The sequence below is a fragment of the Corythoichthys intestinalis genome, chromosome 6 (assembly GCF_030265065.1).
Source record: "Corythoichthys intestinalis isolate RoL2023-P3 chromosome 6, ASM3026506v1, whole genome shotgun sequence".
Classification (NCBI taxonomy): Eukaryota; Metazoa; Chordata; class Actinopteri; order Syngnathiformes; family Syngnathidae; genus Corythoichthys; species Corythoichthys intestinalis.
Window position 1 is genome coordinate 8,734,034 of NC_080400.1, and position 21,021 is coordinate 8,755,054.

Genomic DNA, 21,021 nt, shown 5'->3' on the forward strand with positions numbered 1-21,021 from the left:
AGCCCGTTGGCGACCAACCCTACGCCGCCCCATCGCCAATACCGGCACCAGGACCCCCAACCCGAGCATGCCCTACCGCATCCAGCAGCACGCGAGCCTCACCAGACGCGCGACAGCCACGCAGACGGGCGGAGAAGCCGCGCGGGAGCCAACCCAGGGCCACGGCCCCCACCCAGCCAGCCCGGGGAGGGAGAGTGGGCGGGGGGTTGGGGGGGGGTCAAGCGCAGCCCATCCCTCCTCCCGCAGCCCAGCAAAGGAGCCATCATCCCCCCCCCGGGATCCAGGGTGGTCCCCCGGGCCACCCACGCAGCCATCAACCGGCCTTCAGGGATGGCAGGAGGGGATGCACCACCAACCCCACGTCTACCCCCACCCGGGTCAAAATTATTTTTTAAAAAGATCATGTTACTGGCACCTTAGAGACGGTCATTTGCTTTGCTAAGCCAAAAACAAAACAACGAAGACCGTGAAATGCCGCCAAAAGCACCGGTGGAGGTGGAGATATAAACACTATTTCACGTTGGTCAAAATTAAAGGAAAGAACGTGCATGTAAAGTGTAATTTATTGTCCTGGGTCAAAGCTTTTGTCGACATCTGTGTTCAGCAATTCAAATCTGCTGAAGCACCTAACAACTACACACGCTACCACAGAGCAAGTGGCGAAAAATCTTACTTTATTTTTGTTGCATTTCAAGTGTAGGATAAATATTTTCCTGGTGAGGTGCAATAAATATTACAAGGTTCTATAACACAACTACCTGTCTGTTCTTCTCTATTCAACTGACTCGAACACTGCTCAGAAAATTTAAAATTCTTTGACATACAACAACAACTTTTTAAATTAAGGAAAATAGTTACTTTCCCTGGTAACCAGTTACTTTTACTATAAAGTAATTCAGTTACTAACTCAGGTACTAGGAAGAAGTAGTGAGTAACTATAATTACGTTTTTAAAGTAATGTGCCCAACACTGTTAATATCATGATTATTTTCCACTGAAAGCTCAAGAGACTAGAGAGTAAAAAAATACTATTTGGAGTAAATATCAAATTATATAATGTACTCTGAAAATGAAGCTCGGAAAAAAAAAAATTCAGACACATCTCAAGTATATATATATGTGTATATATATATATATATATATATGTATATATATGGCAGAAAACACACTCAAGGCTGAAAAAGCAGTTTCTGCTCTTGCACCTGCATTATGCTCCCAGACTATTTGAATTTTTCTGTTTTACCCTGGAGACCCCCGTTTACAAACACTGCGCAACCGCTTTTGTTTCAACCCAGCCATAAAGAAGGTAAGAGACTATATTTATTACTTGAAATGTCTATCATTTTCGGCTTAGAATCATTAATTGATGTCTAATATTTAGTTTAAACAACAACAAAAAAAAGACCTTAACCCTACTGTATATTGCCAAACGTATCACATTTGATACACCTAAAATTTCATGATTTTTAGACTAATTCAGAATTTTGACATTTCTTTTTGAAAAAAAAATGATGGATGCAAGTCAACACATGCACCATTAGGTTCCATGAAAAAAACAAAGAGGATTTAGCAAGGGTAATAGATATCTGTGCGCTTATTAAACATATTCATTTTGACTTTTCACAAATTTGAAAAAAAAAGGTTTCATTAGGACCTTATTTTTCAAATTTTGGGATTCTCTGATAATTGCTTCATATTGATGGCATTAAAGGGTTAAAAATTATTCATTCGCATATTTTAGTCTTTAATACAAATTATGTCACAATGAAAAAAATAGTGTCTGTAAATAGGTCACGGATATCTACCTCATAACTATTGCTTAATTGTATTTGTCACCACTGTCACATTTTCCCCGATATTTTAGATGATAAATAATTAATCAAACGATGAATTAAAAAAAAAAAAAAATGTTAAAAAGGGTAGGTATTTCAAAAAGAAAATCTCAACCACTCCTTTTTGTCTGACTTCTGCATCGCTTCCCTTGTTATATCACCGTGGTTCACCTATAAAATCCCCGCAAAGTCCAGCTGTGGTCATTCACAGCTGTGTCATGACACTTGGTGATACATGCTACATGGAGTTTATAGATCGAAACAGGTAAGTACGCGACAGGGGCGGACTGGTAATCTGTGGGTTCTGGAGGATCACAGAACGGCCGTTGCCCTGGACGGTCGGCGGCCGCCATTCACCCTATCCTCTGATTATCTACAGTTCGCATCCAATCCGACAGGTGGCAGCAATGCGCCTGGCTGTTCACCGCCAATCTAAGAACGAAGAAAGCACAGAGTAGCCTTCATTGGTTCCTGGTGGAAGCAAAATAGCGACGAGCGTCAATATGGATGGTGGTGGCAAAAAAAGAAAAGAGAAGGCGCGGAGAAGGTTAGGGAGAAAAAAACTTCAAGAAACTGGAGAGCGAAGCATTAAAATGTCATAAATTGACAAATATTTTTGCAAGCAGCAGTCTGGCTGCAACGGCCACGTCGGGTAACAAGTCAACAGCCCAGCCCCCGGCAATGGTGAGTGTGGGAGCGGCAGCCGCTCTGACGTGCAGCCAGTGCAGGGAGAGAGAAAAGAAGAGGGAGGGGGGTAATGATATGGAAGTTCCCCAGACAAGCGCTGGGAAAGTAAGTAGGGATGAAGAGGGTTACTTGCTCGGTATACTGGCAATTGTTATCCACCAGGTAGCTACATTTTAAATGAAATAAATGACCATTAAAGGGTTAGTGCCAGCTAGCCTATGTACCCGTTTGCAATCGTGTCAAGTTACAGTATGCTAGTCCTACTGTCACTCTCCTAAGAAAAATATTTTAGCTGTAAAACAACGTATGCACACGCAGCAGCAATATTAATTCAGAAGAAATGTAACAAAATATTAATAAAATGAATGGTTTTACTTTAAAGTTTAGGTAGTTAAATTGATGTTATATATATTATTAATCATGTATATATCGTTTTGTTTTCTGGTTAATACTTTCCAATGAAGGTTATGTACACAGGATTTGTCTTGAAATGTTTATCGTATTTTTATTGAAATTAAAAAATTATTATTTGTATGGCAAGATTAATTATGGCAGGGGTCTCCAAAGCGGTCCTCAAGGGCCGCTGTGGGGCCTGGTTTTTGTTTCAACCGATCGAGTACCGACAGTTTAACCAATGAAGTTTCTCTAAAACAAGCAGCACCTGACTCCAATCAAAAGATTACACTTGTAAGACACCAGATTGGTGGACTGGTGTTGTCTTGTTTTGTTGGAATGAAATCATTCGCCCGCTGCGGCCCTATGTGGAATAGTTTGGAGACCACTGAATCATGGCATAAACAATGAAGTCATTTTACAGACAGAGATATATAGAGATATATTATAATCAATTGGATACATAAAACTTGCTTCGAAAAATAAATTCTTTCATTTGTTTATTCAGGTTGATCATAGAGCTAGTAAAGAAAATGAATCCAACTCCAGTTCAGCCTTGCAGTACTTTGAGCGCCCCAAGTCAGACAGTCACAGTCTAGACACATTTTCTTCATTTTCTCTCAAAGTGCACGAAATTGATGCATTTTACAATAAAATGTAAAAGAAAAAATTCTCCCCGGGGGGGGGGGGGGGGGGGGCATGCCCCCGGACCCCCCTAGGGGGTCTGTGTTTCTCTTCGTGTAGTGATTCTTGTGGGCTGGGCTGAGTCAAAGTCCAGGGCTGCTTTTTAGTCCCAGTCCACCCCTGGTACGCGATAATATATCGTTAAAATCAACGTGTCTTTAATTATGCTCTCTCATGCTCGCACCTCGAGGAAGCCACAAAAAAAAACATACATTGCAGTCGAAAGCTAGCGTGAGAATTATGGACACAGCAGGCTAACTGACTAGTGTGCAGTAAAGTTATCATTAATTTTACAGTAAGCTTGAGAACGATAAACCGATATGACCGGATATGCGGTTTTACAGGTGAGAGATACAGCTGTATCGGTAGTAAAGTTACCATTCGACAGTAATTAGCCATTAAATATTCAATGAACCGAAAGTAGAGATAGAATTTGGCTATCGCGAGCACAAGAATCGGCTTCTTATGCCTAGTTCAATGAATTGCATAATATTATAATAATCTAGCTTTTACCTCACATGCTGTGCTTGTGTCATTCACCACACAGCGCACTTAGATTGTGACCGCCGTCGTGGTTGCCTCAACTTCCCATTCATTTCGGCACAACCACTAGTAGTCGCCGTCATTACCCGATCGTCACGGGCGTGTCATAACAACGCAAGAGCGAACAAAACCACTGTAACGCACGCTCCGTAGCGTTTTCTTCACAGCCCAAAACAAAACTAATAGCGGCAACAAAGCAACATGCTAAAACAATGGACAGTTTGCGCACCACGACTGCAGCGACTGATTTTCAACACACCTAGGAAAACAAAAGTCGGACTTTGAAGTGACGAAGGCAGCCAGATCTGTTCGCATGGGACAGCTAGTGTGAAGCGATACAGAGATCGTGAGTTTTTAACCCTGAAAAATAAGCCACTACAATGGCGGAAAGGGCGGCATATTGTTTCCACGAAACGCAGTCTACTTAAACATGAACATGTGGATTAGTTGATCTTCCTCAAGAAAAATCTGCCCTTCAAAAAAGATATGGACAGTGATGAGGAATAAAAATGTGGAAGCACACGGATAAGTGAATGACTTTGCTGTGTATAAGGTTAAAGTAATGATTAAAGACCTGTCTGTCTAAAATGCCATGTTTTTATTCCCCCAGTTATATCAGTGGTAAAGCATAATTTATTATTTATTTATGATAACACTAGCAGGTTTAATTCTTTTTTTTTTTTCTAGAGCTGCTGCATATAATTTTTTTTTGCTTGTAAGATGTTTACGTTGAACGTTTGCACTTAAATTACTTGCCTATTGTGTTCAAAACAAGAAATGCAGTATTTAAATTACTGCACTTTATTGTTGTCTGTCACTGGAGTTTTATTTTATTATCAATCCCATCCAACAAAATGACGGTCATATAGTAAGCTTTTTTTTTTTTTTTCATAAAAAAAATAAAACATAACATTGGTATGAAATTTTGTTGTTTAATTTTGCTATTAAAAATGTGGTCTTTTTTATATTTTTAAAATACTGTACGAACACAGACAACAAATGTTTACTATCGTATCGTTTTCACTCTGTATTTAACTGTATCGTTCTTAAACTGTATCGAATCGCATCGAATCACTCGGCCTTAAAAATGTATCGTTTTTTTATCCGACTCGTAACCTGTGTATCTAGATACATATCGAATCGGCTTCATGCCAGAGATTCCCAACCGTACTATACAGCTAACTCCCCTTATAGCCATATTTATTTAAAGAATATAAAACACAAGGCTAAATCTTCATTTACTCACACACCAATTTCCTTTATTATAGTACATCCACCCAAGTCTTGTGCATGCATATTGATTATCAAAGACTTGAGTAGACAAAGGGGGGTAATCTTGAAGTGTTCGTTATTTATTATGTCCCAAGATGGGTATCCAAAACCTTTTTTTAAATGAGAAACTTTCAAATGTCTAAAAATGTCTATTTTTCACTCAGATAATTTGACCTACTTTTAAGTTGCCAAAAAATGCCCTCCTGTTCAATTTTTTCTTCCCCCAGAAAATGGAGATTTTAAGCTTTCCAATGATGTCTCACACATGTACTAGAATATAGGACAATTTTGAAATTTGGCCTAATTGGGGGTCTCCGAGCGGAACTTCAAGTCACCTGAGTGTTTTCCGCCATGTACGTATAAAATGAGATGACTGTTTACTTTTTTGTTTTTATTAATAATAGTAATTTAAAGACCATATTTTTTAGTTTAAAAAATGTCAAAAAAGTAAGAAAAAAAATGAAAAATATTTATTCATTAAGAAAGATAATATTATCCGTTTTCCTCTTTGTTCTGTGACTGATTGCTTTTTATTGAATTTCCGAGTAACGGAGTCGATTTTTATCAAAAAAGAAAAAGTTCACATCAGCATGCGATCTAAAAATACAGTCTCATTTGCATGATTAGGTTTTAGAGCTGCTCCCCGAATGTTCAGCGGGGTACCCGAAAACCTCCACAGAGGACCTGTTTTAAAAGGGAGATGAGGCACCACGCTGCAAAACCAAAGGAGTCACCCCTCTGTGGCTTTAACGCTTGTCTTTAACTTCTGAATACTAGTGCTGTATAATGTAGCTCTTCTTATCTACCCTTGTAGTGCATGTGCCGATTCCGGATAATGGCGTTGTTTGATGAAAGTGCAGCAGTACGATAGGGTGCTGGCACACGTAAGTGTGGTGAGCTTCTTGTCGTGTAAATCAGACGACAACATGGGGGAAAACAACATTTGTAATCTGATGTCTGCAGTATAATTCCGAGTGCAAAACCGGCATTAATCATCGGCAAGATGCATTTTAAGTGGACCAGAGAAAACAAAACGCAAGCCTTTTCTTATCCAATGTGGGAGATGGAGATCACGCAATAGTGAATAAAACATGAGCCAGTGAATCAATCTTTGCGTATGAGTGTTAAGAAGACAACACAATGATAGAAAAGTGAAACATGATTAATAGGGTGTCACCAAATCTCAGGGTTTCCCCTACATATTAATTATTGTGGCGCAGCGCCACACCACGCCGTGCAAAAGAGATGTGAAGATTTAAGGCCGTTTCAAATTAGTGGCAGCCTAGTGTGATGGGTTCAGCGGCAACCTATTCATTGTGTATTGTAATGTCCGTAACTCTGCGAGGCCCCCTTAAGAGACATTCGAACGAGGAGCTGTGACGTAGAGAGCAGCGAGATAGCGGTCGCATTTCATGGAAGCCTGCTTTATTTTGTTATTGTTTTTCTTTATTATTATTGCCACAATAAAGTGGGTAAGTAAATACAGACTCCTCTCATTCTTCCCTCCATTCGGGGCATTACAGTATTTTGGATCGGACTTTTCGGCAAAAGTAAGCAGTGGACAGCCGTCTTGGACGGAACGGCAAGTTTGAGTGAAATTGCGCCGAGAGGCGGGGAGAGCGCCGCCGCACTAATATCAACAACGCGTTCAATCGTAGAGGGGCCGGCGTACTTATTATATCTGCTTCCACCAGGCTGTTTCGGCGGACGGATACACGCAATCACGGCTGACGAAACCTTGATTCATGCGCTTTTTTAATCCAAGTTTCACGAGCTCTGGGACACTCGAAAAATTACTCTCATACTTCTCTTGCTGACCTAATTGGTACCTCAATGTGCGTTTGTGTGGAAGTGGAGTTCACGAACAACGACAACAACAAAATATTCACCTTCTCACCGAAACTAGTAAATCTCTTTACACGGCAAGTAGAATTTCCCCCTACTCCTTGAAATGGATCCATTACAAGGGCGTAGGTTTGGTCCCAATATTGGTAGGAACGATATAACAGCATAACCTGCATGTATACTTTTTGCTGGGGACGGACATTACCGTAATAAGACCCAACAGATTGGGTGAACGGGGGTCAGGGCTACATTTCTCACCACCAATTTGAACCTAATTGATAGGCTAAATGATCAATGCAAAAATAAATCTGTGTTGACGTACCAACTTTCACACTGCAAATTTAGAACGTTTTAATACGTTTTACTAATCAAGATTTTTCTGAAATCTATTCGAATAATTTTCTCCATCTTGTTTTGAGTGTTAAATGCTAGTTAACAGATTAATGGGTCAGATTATTCAATTATCATTTGTTCTTATTAAGCCTATACATCTAAAGGTTGGTCATTTTTCACCAAAATCAAGGGGGGAAATGCTTTCAAATAATGTTTTGAACAATATCACTTGTTGAATTAAGGCCATTCCTGACGAAAAAACTTTTTTTTTTTTTTTTTTTTTTTTAAATTGCTGTCTGAAAATCCTATTTCAAGAAATCTGAGTAAAATTTACTAAAAGCACTGACAGATAATTTCACCTTATTTCTATTAGATTTACACGAAAAAACAAGGGAATTTAACTAATAATTAATAATTTTAAGTCTGAACATAATGAAAGTAATTCACCTAATAATGGTAGGGTCAATTCTATCCTTACAAAATATGTGAAGACAATCTAAATGACCTCTATAACTGAACTCATTATATAAAGCAAAAAGGTTGCTTAAAATTTGGTGGGGACAATTTGAGCATCCTGAAAAGTTCCTAGTGTTACATCCCTAACATCCCTATGCAAACCTACTCCATTGGTCCATTAAAAGAAGTACTATTATTGTTGTGTTAATGTAGTACATATAAAGGCCAAATAAAAGGAAAAAGAAGGACTACGAAATGTAAGTCATATTATTGCTACGAGAAAAAACAGTCGTATTATTACGTAGGGTAATGTAACTCGAATCAGCTACGCATTTTATGTACATGAACCGTAGCTGAGAGCTACGACATCAGCCTGGCTCATGAAATATTTCAAATAGATCTTTGTTACGGTTCTTTTTGGGAAGCAAAATGTAAAAAAAAATGTCATGATATGACGCAATTTTGCTGTGACACGACATGGTGAGGCAGTCCTACTCCGATGCAGCCCACCACTGTAGCTTCAAAAAATCCTAGGGGAAACACTGAATCTGCCTAGCAACGGATGATGAGCCACACGTGACTTTGAATAAAATATTTGTATGACTTCTGGTACGAAAAATATAAAATATTAGGACAGTCATACGCTGCCAAATTTGCCTGGCAAGAGACAACTATTTTTTATGTACTAACTCGCAGGTGTCAAATTGAGACCCGGGGACCAGAGCCGGCCCATCACATAATTTTTTTGTGGACTAGTGAAGTCAAATATCATGCACTGGGTTTTTTCCATTTATTAAACAAGTTTTTTTCTTAAATTCAAACAACTAACGATCGACTGTTATTTTTCTTTTTTAAATTTTATTGAAAGTATAAAACCGGCCGATAAAAGCATTTTAAATCATCTGATAATATCGACATCGTTTTTTTATTATCGGTTATGGGCCAGTATATGTACACCTAGGTAATGGGAATTGATACGATTTTTAAGATTCCGATTCCATTATCGATATTGCTTAACGATTTGATTCTTTATCGATTCTCATATCGATTCTAATTTGGGGAAAAAGAAGAACAAACATTTTGATTGGCTTCGAGTTTGTTTAATCAGAAGTCACAACCTTACAAACTCACAACGAGGTCAAAAGAGCCCTAAAGCCTCAATGTTAACTGTAGCAATAAGTGGCAAATGCACAAGAATGTGTAACATTTTACTGAAACATTTTTCTAGTAGAAATAAAAAATATTGGTATATATTGGCATATAGGTCATTGTTCTGCCTTTGGCAATATGTGTTAAAGCAAGGGTCCCCAAACTTTTTCCTGTGAGGGCCACATAACTTTTTCCTTCTCTTTTGTAACAGAAAAAGTGTGACGATTGCAGGAATGCCTAAATGTAAAAAATTATTGTTTTTCAGAAAGCCACAATCAAATAACCCTTTCTGGATTCTTCACGTAACAAAAGAAAATAAAAATGATAATATCGTATAATATAATATAATAATAATAATAATGAATAATAGTAACACTATTAACTAAATAGATACTAACCAAATAACCTTCTCTGAGTTCTTCACAGAAAAAGGCCAGGAAATAAATAACACTATTGATATAAAAAAAAAAAAATTAAAAAAAAAAAATTAAATTCAAAATGCTCTCTGGTATTGTTCAGGGGGCTGTATCCGGCCCGCGGGCCGTAGTTTGGGGACCCCTGTGTTAAAGTGTATTATTTACCATTATATTGAAATGCATCCCTTTTAGTTTTTATGGTGCTTTCACGCTCAAGTGGGGGCGCCCTTGCGCTTCCTCACGTGAAGAAGAGCGCGCTTACATGCGAAGAAGTGCCGCATCCAAGCGAGTGAGCGAGTTAGTGAGAGAGGGAATTACTGCTACGAGCCTACGTTCTTTGTTAATGTTTGGAAAATATCTACAGAGGCAACGCCTGTATGTATCATCTTTTGTGTTGTTGTTGTGTGTTTCCACTCGCGATCGGACACTTAAATCCAGTTGTGTAGTGGTTTGAACGATGTACTAATGCTAGCGAACAAATGCTAACAGTTTGTGTTATTAATGTATTAGCAGCTAATCATCGCTGATTTACGTTGATCCAAACTTGTTTGTTATTGGGGACGAAATTGATTTGTTACATTTCTATTTTTAGTTTCACTCTTCAAGTAATGGTTGAATAAAGTCAGCAAATTATACCAACGTCTTCTGTATCGTCATTTGGGAGTTTAGCTAGCTGTATAGCAAGGACTGAGCCTTAGCGTCTCGGTGAGGACATTGCAGTCGTATTCCCTCCCGATGCAGTTATCACCACCTTGCAATGACTGCAAGTCACTTAGTTGTATTTTTTTTCTCGTGAAGTGAAGACACACTTTCGAGCGATTGAAGTTTTTGAACCAACGTGCTGTCATTGTTATGTTTACGGCTGCAATGCTCGTGCTAAACCATCGTAACCTTTCATTTTCACCCTCTTTCCTGGTGAGGTGTAGCCAAACTTTGGAGCAAGTGGTTCTTGGCGCCATGCTAGTTTGATAAGTCTGGACAAAAAGACACGTCACGATGCAATATGCGTCTTTAGGAATCGTTAAAGGTATCGTTAAGGCTTTTTCATTGTGATGTCGAGGCCTCGAAACACTAGGAACAGGTTTGGAATTGGAATAGGATTTCGATTCCCATCCCTATGTACAGCAGTGCAGTCATGTCAACTTATTGCCTGCCTATGTTGCTAGTGCTTTGACTCTCCCTGCTGGCGTTTAGGTTTAATTAGTTTTCAAAAGTTCCAGCACTTTCTGCTGACACAATCATATGTCGACGCCAGCTCATTGTGAGTAGAGAGAGCTAAATGCACGAGCTAAAGTCTGCAGCCAGTATACCATAGCAGTTCTTGCCACGTTGTTTGTGCCTTATTCAGGTTATGTTCTTCCTTTGATATATGTTCATGAGCGTTTTGTAGTCTAATGGAGATGTGTTTATTTTTATTTTGTCTGCATTTGTTGTAAAAATGTGGTAACGTTATTTAATTGATTGCAAGCTGTACTACCATTTGCTATTCAAATTGACACATTGTCTATACTTTGCTTTATTAGTGACTTTATTTCATAATATTAAGACATTTTTTTGTTTTTAGTTTTACAAAAAGATATCTGTGTTCTTGTCAAGAGAAAGATGACCACAGTAAACCAAATTCAACTTTACTCCAGCGTCTGAATTCTCTTAAAGGAAACCACGGACAGAAAGACATGTAGTTCTGAAAAGATACATGTTAGTACAAGTTATTATAATTTGATATTAAAACCCCTCTTAATGTTTTTGTTTTAATAAAAAAATTTAAAATGTTAAATAAAAAAAAAATAAACTAGTAGCTCACCATTGTTGTGGACGTCGCAGGGCGATGATGTCACATGACCATGCTGCCATACCTCACAGTGTCACTCTTTAACTATGTAAAGTAGTAATTTATATACACCACAAGGTGTCAATGAAGAGTTTTAAATTAATAAGAGATCAATCCAATAAGTGCGTTTTGTCCCTCGATTGACGCCGTAGTTTCCTTTCTACGGTGTATCCATTGTGATTTTCGTTCATTTGAGTGTTGTCTTCACAACAAACAACACTCCTGATAAATGCTTCCAGCATCATAGTTTGTATATTGTGCCCAAATATTGTCATCCAGTGTATTTGTTGAGCTAAACGAGTTGCTAAAATTTTAAAATATGGTTTGACTAAAGCCTTAGTAAGTTTTATGTATATTTTGCATATCTATTTTGATTGTGAGTTTGTGAATGCCAGTTCTCTTTGCATTGTTGTTTAACTGTGCGAGAATAAGGCCTCATTTATACAGATTCAGATTTCTTTTTATGAACATTATCAGGGGTGAAAGGTGCTACAATTTCTTGCCGGAACTCCCCGATGTGAAGGTCGCCACGAAGCAAGAAATTTTGTGTATTTATTTATTTATTTATTTTCATTTTTTTTTTGGGGGGGGGGGGGGGGGGGTCAAACCTCCTAAAACTACTGAAATGCAAAGAAAACTGTTTTGGCACAGTTATTTCTATAACACATAGAAAAACTGATTTGCAAACTAAAAGTTAACAAAAACGGCAATAACCCCAACCTCCATCTCCTAATTTTTATTTTCCCTCATTTCCTCGCATACCAAATGCCAAATCTGATTTTTAACTACCTAAGATCATAGGATGTATCATAAAATAGAAGTTAGGGTTAGGGTTAGGGTTTATGACTTATATTATGCAGAGTGAAATGGAATATATTTTGAAGATCACGCAGACATTGACTTTTTTAAATCATAAGGAAATGAATAAGTACCCTAACATAAATGAACAAATATAAACAAATATAAGTCCAAAGTGCACATTGACAGCTAAAATGTTCAGAACCTCCCAATCAGAGCAAATAAAACTAAATATGATAAATAAGCCTCCTGAACTCCTCCGTTGCTTTTAAAGATTTGATCCATTTTGTGTTGCATTGCTCTTTTTTTGTCGCATCAATTCAACAACTTTTTTTTTTTTTTTTTTGCTGTTCCAGAAAACATGCACATTTGAACCAATCAGAGCTAACTATCTCTGCTGATCACATGTCAGTATGTCAGCCAATTGAATGGACAAATAAGTCCAGCCGTTTTGCTTTTAAATATCGGTGGAAACGGATTACACTACACAAGCACTTTATTATGCTTGTTGTTAACACTTGTGTATGTAAATCTGATGTTGGTAGATTGTTTTCTTCTTGGAGATGAAATGCATGTATGACAGTTGAGGATTTTTTTTTTTTTTTTTTACATAGCGTTTTGACAGTTGCCCTCATATTTTTGGAATCAAAGCACCGTGTACCGGAACTACATTCCGGCCCTGAATCTTATACCAGAACTGCGTTCCTCACCGTTCTGGCCCACTTTCACCCCTGAACATTATTTTTTTAGAGATATGAATATTATTTCTGTTGTATTTTCACTGTATGATGCTAATGTTTGTTGTGAAAGAATTGCCGAAGCTTATGCCAATAAACGGCACAGTCCAAGCAACAAATCTGAACGCCTGTGTCCACTCGCCTTTCTCTCTGCCTTACACCCGACTGTGGATTAAAGGAAAACTACGGCGTCAGTCAAGGGACAAAACGCCAGCCTGGAACTCCAGACTCACCACTGTTCCAGCTATTAAGTCCTCGACCGTCCCGCGGACCAAATTCCCAGGGCGGAGAAAGCCACAGCTAACAGACAGCGGAGTGGACCAATCAGCGATGGGCGGACGTGGTAAAGAGACAAGAAACTCTAGCGCGAGGACGTAAACATACGAGGAGAGCGGAGTACGGAGAAGTTTATTGAACTTGACTGGCACGAGACAGACTGTTGGTTTTTGCGACTCAATGTGTTTTTGGTCATTTAAAACTGAATTTACCGCGGATAGGAACATATTCTCGGCTCTCCCCGTTCGCCATTTGCGTTGTTGTGAAAACGACTTCCAACGCGTATGAGTGACGTTGCTCTTTAACAACACATCATGCAAAATAGAAATCTGATTGCACGGACGATTTCGTTCGGGCTCGTGACGGCCCTGGCCGTTTAATAGTTAATTTTCTGAGATTCTTCCAGTCAGCTGATCGTCACCTCCACCAGCTGGCTGCTTTCCCTCCCATTGTGACGACAGCTGATCAACGCAGGACGGACCGACGACGTCACCGCCGCTGATTGGCCACGGAAAAAGGCGCCAAGCTTCTTAAACCTGCCGCTGTCAACGTTCTAGGAGGTCGCATTTGACAGTATTCTGCCGCGGTCCTCCTCGCCAGCTATTTGCTCGCCATTCACTCTCGTTTGCATTTGATCGCTACTTTGATACACTCCCGCTTTTTCGGTGAGGACTTTTGTGTTTATTCATTATTGGATCGTTTTTGTTCACCACTGTAAATAAGAGCACTGAAGCAAGTAAGGGTAAGTCGCCATTTCTGTTCAGCCCGTTTTCTCCTGTTTTGTATAGAGTAGGAAGTTAGGTTAGACGCTGTCTTTTCTTTGTTCCTTTTACGTGATCAGGGTTTAGTTAGCGGGTGGGGTTTAAGTGTAGTTCCTTTTGTTTGTTGTTTTGGCCTGGGCTTACCCTGAAGTCACGCTTCGTCGGCAGTCTGTATATATTCATTGCGAGTTTGATTGTTCTGTAAATAAATTTGTGTCCACTCGTACATTTGTGTGGCTTGTTTTATGTTACGCCCTTCGCGAGCCGTCTTTGGCACGTAACAGGGTTCGAGAGGCCAATAAGGAGCTGAGTCCCAGACTCCATAGCTGGAACAGCGGTGAGTCTGGAGTTCCAGGCTAACAAATCACACTCATTGGCTTGATCCCTAATTGATTTAAAACTCGCCATTTACACCTTGTGCCGTATTTGAATCACTACTTTACATAATTAAAGAGTGACACGTTTAATTTTTTTGTTGTTGTTGTTTTTTATTTTTTATTTTTTTTTTTATAAAATAGTGACACGTGGAATTCCGGCAGCGTAGCCATGTGACGTCACCGCCCTGCAAATTTTATTGAAACGAAAACATTAGGAGGAGTTTTAATATCAGATTATTATAACTCGTACAAACATTTATCTTTTAAGAACTACATGTCCTTCTATCCGTGGTTCCCTTTAGAGCCTGATTTGTTAGGTATCTGTTGATTTGTGTACCCACACACACACACACACACACATTGAGGACAGAATACATGTCTTATTGGGACTTTGCACTTGCACTTGATCCAAAAAACTGACGTTTGCACTAGGTATTTGGAAAACCTGGAAGTTGGTACATTTACGATTATTAAAGCATACAGTGGGGAATCACAATACAATTAGCCATATTATGTTATGTGCACGACCGCATATATCAGTTTGATATCGGTATCGGAATTTTGGAGTAGGACAACATCATGATATCACTTAAAAAGTAATTATCGGAATAAATATTTTAGTTTTCCCATTTTTGTTATGTTTAAACAAAAATTACACATGAACAAATAAAAATAAATATATAAAAAGATAGTATTAATTGTTTTCCTTTTTTACAAATAACATGAAACATTTTTTGAAAATTAAACAATTTAAACAATGGTATTTTTATTTAAAAAATGTAAATACTGTAAACAATCTCTTTAGTTTTTTTACTCTTATTTTGTAAAATGTAAATACAAAAATAAGAGTACTTTTTTTCTTTTAATTAAAAAAGAGTAGTCACCCCCTTTATAAATTGATAATAAAATAATAATAATTAAATTAAAAAAAAAAAAAATCGATTTGAACTGGGATTGGACGGCTGTGAATGAATGCTGCCATCTCTCCCAGTCCAAATAAATTGAATGTCAATCACCCTCAATAGCAGCTAATGAGCTAATAAGATATTGCAATTTACAAGCAAAATTAGTGAAACGTGTTTTCTTTTACACACTGATCTGACCTCAGGTAACATTTGTCAAACTATTCTACAATTCAAGAAGTAAAGTATCGGGAAATTGCTCACAAACATCTTTCTCATTCCGTACTGTCACTGCTATCGCAACAATTGTCACAGTCGGGATGTCACGTTGCAATAATCCCCTTTGACGAATCGGAAATGTATTTTATGCTCCCCAGACTATTTTTTCCAAAGCCCAAAGGAAAAGTACTTCCTCGGCTGTAACGGCGGTCTAAAAGATCAAAAGCCAAAATGCGGATTTTGGCCGTTTCATGATGATTTGTTGTTGTTGTTTTTTTTGTATGGGATTAAAACGGCCAAAATAGCTTGGCAAATAAAAAACAAAAGAACAAAGTTGCGAGAATTATGCAAATATACGTTAAATCGGGCTGTTTGATTGTTCTGTTTTGATAAATGGCAGATGACAATGAAAAAAAAAGGATATGGCAAAAGCAGCAGGAAGCATTTCAAGCATCCAAAGCCCCGGGCTGCATTTCCGTACAAACCACAGGGAGTCCTCGCATTACACCTTGCTGATATCAGAGGTTTCCAGGTAACACAGCGTAAAGAACATTTTGGGGCAGGAGCGTGAGAAAGCAAGGCACAAGAGGGCATGCATTGGACATTATGGCACCGAATTTTGAATATATTTTATCATTATATTGCTCATTTGACTTTCATGTTAGTACCAATATTTTGCACTGGCTCAAAAAGCTGGGTTGTGCCGCAGGCCCGCATGTGTTGTGAAACAAGCTAAATCGAGATCTGACCCGCTGTCATGGATGTCATTCAAAGGTTAGACGCCAGGGAGGGTGGGTGATAGGCTAAAGGGGCTCTCTGACATTAATTCCTTTGCTAAATTTTGACTTGTTTACCTGTTTGTCAATCAATAGACAATCAATAGACAAGTGCTGGTTTTCTCTATCGGACTGTTTTTTTTTTTTTTTTTTTTTTTTTTAATAAACGAGAACATGATCAACTGACACTATTATCAAAATCTACCAGTCGATGTATTGGGCACCTCTGATCAATACAGTGAAATGAACAAGTTTCCCAATCCCCCACAGAAAAAAAAATAAAAATTAAGATTTAAAGCAAGATTATTATTGCTTACAAAAACGAAATGACAAAAACTAGAATTGTGAAAATACTTTTGGGAACTCAAACTAATGAAAAGTTAACACCACTGTATTGTAATTGGGTCAAATTATGTCTTCAAGTCTGAGCATGCAAAAATGAATGGTAATTTTTAGACATGTCCCGATCGATCGGGTCCGATCACGTCATTTTCAAAGTATCGGAATCGGCAAAAAAAATATCGGCCATGCCTTTTTTTAGTATATATATATTTTTAATTAAATCGTTTTCTAATTGTATTTAAAGGGCAACTGAAGAGCTTTTCAGATTTCGCTCTTAAGTGTTTTACTCAGTTGAATTGTATTAAATGCGTCATTCGCTCTCTCAAAAAGTCACATAAAAAAAAAATAATAATAATTGACCGCGTAGTTTTTGAGTTATGGCCATAGCAACACCATAGCAACGAGGGACGCGCCGTCCTGCCGACCCCTACCTCATGACGTAACTTCCAGGAAGCCTCGCCACCACTCTGAACGCGGAAATATAGCACCACGCTATCCTCGCCATATATTGCATACATTTTCTGGGTTTTACTCGCGGGATTCGTCATGCCATCTCGATGTGTAGCGATGAATTACTCACAGGAAGATTCGAGACTCTAGGAGTGGTCCCAAAAAAACTTCTCCTGCAAAGGTTTGGACCGTTTTTGTTAGCATGCATACAGGTCCCCAATCGGCTCGTTTTCATCATTTCAGCCACGACAGCTTTGAAAACCTACAACAATGCAACCTTGGTTTTGCAAAGACGTAAGTAGAACATTAATGGCTTTTTTTGATAAACGAGGGGGACTCCTACTGCCTGTTTGTTGAAGTGCGACATTTTTTTTTTTTTTGCTGTTGGCCTGTCATAAGTAGATAGGTTGGCTGACGTCGTCTACTCGTGTGATTTTATTACTATATCAATAGGTGTTATGTAAATTCAAATGTCCCCAGCACCAAATAGGTCCTTGGCTCGTTTTTTATACTTTAACATCAAGGTCTTCCTATTTGAAGAGGGAACAATAGCATCAAATAGATGCTGCTATAACTGGGGCATTATTATTTGATCACCAAGAAATTATTATTAAATTAAAATTAGGATTCATCCAATATTTTCATGCTGCTGTGATTTTTTTTTTTCTCCAGGAAGCCAAACATAAAAAATTAAGTGGCGGAAACCCTCAACACGATGAAAAAAGCGTTGCAAGTCAGTTGCCACCCAGTTTCCCAAAATCAAGAGAGAGTGGGTCTAGTCATATGATGACCGAAGTGATGCGGTGTCCAGCGATGACGACTGAAGAGATCCTATGAGGCCTGCCAGATGCTGAATTTCTTCCGTCTGCGACATCAGATGACGATGATTTAGGAGAAATAAATGTAGCAAATTTTGATGACATGAAATCATAAACTAGTCATATATACAGTACACATTTTTAAAAAGAAAAATCAAGTTACCTTCATATTTTAATGATAATGCATTATCTTTGTATAGAGAACACTTCATGCTACAGAAAAGAGTAAATGCATATACATAAATCTGGTATCATTTATTATTGTGGCCTATTAAATATTTTTTCTGAATGTAATATAATTACAATATATTATATACCAAAAGAATACATTAAACCGTCAACAAAATGTGTCAATGTTGTTAACAATTTATGGTTTTATTTTTTTAATGTAATTCATGCCCCTGTCAGTGCTTCAGCCTCCTCAAGTTTGGCTCTCACGTCTGGGATCTCCTGATGACACAGGCATACTCTTGGAAGGGTAATTACTTGACAGTTTACAGCAACACCTGGAAAATAAAATGGTTTTGTCATTTATTTTGAAATATCAATAACATATCATTCATTTAGCCACATTTGGGCTAGCTTTATCATATTTAGATCGGTAGGAGCTGTCCCATTACCTAATATCCAGTTTTAGCTATGTGTAGAGCATTCATTTAGCCACATTTGGGCTAGCTTTATCATATTTAGATCGGTAGGAGCTGTCCCATTACCTAATATCCAGTTTTAGCTATGTGTAGCGCATTCATTTAGCCACATTTGGGCTACCTTTATCATATTTAGATCGGTAGGAGCTGTCCCATTACCTAATATCCAGTTTTAGCTATGTGTAGAGCATGGAAAAAATATACAACCATGTAATCGCATTCTGATAAAAAAAAAATCACGATGCTGGACTTACCACTCACTCTCCCGTTCGTGAAGTGTCGAGCTTTCAATTGGCGTCATGACGCCATCTGCTGTGTCAAGTAAATCGCCGTCATCTGACGCCTCAGGTTCAAACATGTAGGGATTAATTGTAGTTCATCTTTCCTGGGAGCCTTTGCCATCGGTAGCGTCACGAAAGAGCGATTCTGAATGGTTACCTTTGGTGGAATTATCACTGACATTGTTGTTGCTGCTATACTAGCTGTGGGTAGTCTTCTGTTGCCTACGTCACACTTCCGGGTTTGCGAAGGCTCCATTAACGGAGTGCAAAAAAACTAAAAAAAACTTAAATTATCCTTACAATTACGTGTTGATAATGTCATGGTTGTTTTGATGAACTTGTCCCAAGTTTATATTCATAAAATTACACCAAAATCCGGAAAGGTCTTCAGTTGCCCTTTAACGTTACAGACATAATATGTTACACTCATCCAGAGTCTTTAGTTTAGGCTTAAGGTAAGGTTATCAAATTTATCCCAATAACGGCTGTAATTAATTTTTTAAAAAATGCATCACGTTAAAATATTTAATGCAATTAATGCATGCGCTGCAGGACCCACTCACGCTCAATCTGTAATGGCGACGTTTTACCTATATAGAGAGGTAAAAGGCAGCGTAAAATGAGTAGAGTGAATTTTGGCAGCCTTTGGAGCCTTTTTTTAATTGGCTAAAACCTTACAATCCCTCTCTCTATGAATAGAAATCACATGGGAAGCAATGTGGGGAAGCAAGGTAGCAACTGATCTTTTTCTTAACACCTTAAGTTATTTCCCAACGCAGAGAGGTTATATCAATTGGTAGCACTACGCACAGTCATGGTTCCACTTCCCATCATGCATTTGGGCATGCCTACAGTATCATTTACTGAAAGCTCAACAAATACACTAGATGGCAATATTTAGTCACAATATACAAAGTCACAAGTCTTTCTATCCGTGGATCCCTCTCACAGAAAGAATGTTAATAATGTAAATGCCATCTTGAGGATTTATTGTCATACTAACCAAATACAGTACTTATGTACTGTATGTTGAATGTATATATTCGTCCGAGTTTTATTCATTTTTTTTTTAATGCATTGCCAAAATGTATATGATCGGGAAAAATTATTATGGAAATGATTGGAATTGAATCGGGAGCAAAAAAAGCAATCGGATCGGGAAATATCGGGATCGGCAGATACTCAAACTAAAACGATTGGGATCGGATCGGGAGCAAAAAAAAACATGATCGGAACAACCCTAGTAATTTTTAAATATCTAAAATTGAAAAGTAGTCAATCATGATCCAAAACTATGGAAACCCATTCTCGCCACTTAAAAATAATTTTTTAAAAAGTATGATAACTTTTTTTTCTTATTTTTTCCACAAAACAAGAGGCCCATTTCCGCCAGTAGAAAAAAAAAAAAATTATTATTATTATTTTTCTTTCAAACTTGCTGGTTCCCGTTTCCGCCACTGGGAATTTTTTTTTTTTTTTTTACTTGACGCAGTCCTTATGCACAAGCTAAGCTAAGCTACTTGTAGGCTCCAGCCGATGCAGATGTTGCACTCAACGACAACCTTATCCGTGACTTTGTGAAGGTGTCAGGGAAATTCAACTTTGAACTCCAAGACAAGTGTCATCTCGATAGCTGGATGAGGAATAAATCAGACCAACCATAGGATTGCCTGTTTCGAAGACTTTATAAACATGATATATCAAGGGTACAAAATGATGTGATTCAGCCAGGAGCTGTGATCACCCAGAAGTACAAAGAAGTACAATAGAGGCTGAACATTTATACTGTTGAAAGGGCGTTACCCAAGGATGCTTACTGTGAAACGATACCTATGAAAATGAAAGTGAAACTGAAGTATCAACTCTGGTGGTTTTCCACAGAAAAACATCACCAGTAGGGGAAAAACAGCTCAAGTTATGACCTTGAACACCGGCTCTGGCTAGAACGATGATGAGCGCAGTCTGATAAGCCACAGTCGCCCATTATATTCATTCAGGGCATATTGGAAAACACAGGAACTTAGCAGTCCATATTTGGGCATATTGTGATACAGTCTACAATAGTCAAGGCTATGGGAAGGCACACTCAAACAGGTTAATATAACAATGATGACGGTCATCTTCCGGCCACCGTTCGCCAGTCTTTATAAGTTAACCCTTTAACACCGAACGTGTCGGCAGCAACGCGTTTACGCT

At 38.3% G+C, this 21,021-nt stretch overlaps 1 long non-coding RNA gene across 1 annotated transcript; it reads left to right on the top strand.

The window, feature by feature from the left end:
- Positions 1-16,884: 16,884 nt before the first annotated feature.
- Positions 16,885-17,853, top strand: LOC130917053 (uncharacterized). Its single transcript, XR_009063413.1, has 3 exons — positions 16,885-17,260; positions 17,323-17,373; positions 17,752-17,853. It is a non-coding gene; the product is annotated as an uncharacterized LOC130917053 (long non-coding RNA).
- The last annotated feature ends 3,168 nt before the right edge of the window (positions 17,854-21,021 follow it).